We start from the raw sequence: 654 nt of genomic DNA, 5'->3' as shown, positions 1-654 counted from the left end.
TTGCGCCCATGACCCGCAAACTTCACCCACAGTTAGGTCACTGCCTTGGGGTACCTCACATCATATTGACGCCCCCCTGGCGTGGAAGTAGGGGAAACGTGACAATTTTCACAAAATCGTGATTTTCTGAAAATATTTCTAAGTGTCAAGGACACTTTTGGAAAATCTTCCCCAGGCTCCTGGAAGCCTCCTCGGTACGCCTCCTGCGGTTTCCCCCTGCCTGGAAGTCTGACACTTGTCTGAAATTTTTAGAGTATGAAAATGCGGTTTTTCACCCAAAATTCGACTTTGCGCCCATGACTCGCAAACTTCACCCACATTTAGGCGACTGTCCTGGGGTACCTCACAACATATTGACGCCCCCCCTGGCGTGGAAGTAGGGGAAACGTGTCAATTTTCACAAAATCGTGATTTTCTGAAAATATTTCTAAGTGTCAAGGACACTTTTGGAAAATCTTCCCCAGGCTCCTGGAAGCCTCCTCGGTACGCCTCCTGCGGTTTCTCCCTGCCTGGAAGTCTGACACTTGTCTGAAATTTTTAGAGTATGAAAATGCGGTTTTTCACCCAAAATTCGACTTTGCGCCCATGACTCGCAAACTTCACCCACATTTAGGCGACTGTCCTGGGGTACCTCACAACATATTGACGCCCCCC

Source organism: Ranitomeya imitator, unplaced genomic scaffold, assembly GCF_032444005.1.
Source record: "Ranitomeya imitator isolate aRanImi1 unplaced genomic scaffold, aRanImi1.pri SCAFFOLD_1301, whole genome shotgun sequence".
Taxonomy (NCBI): Eukaryota; Metazoa; Chordata; class Amphibia; order Anura; family Dendrobatidae; genus Ranitomeya; species Ranitomeya imitator.
Note: the sequence above shows the minus strand (reverse complement) of the source record.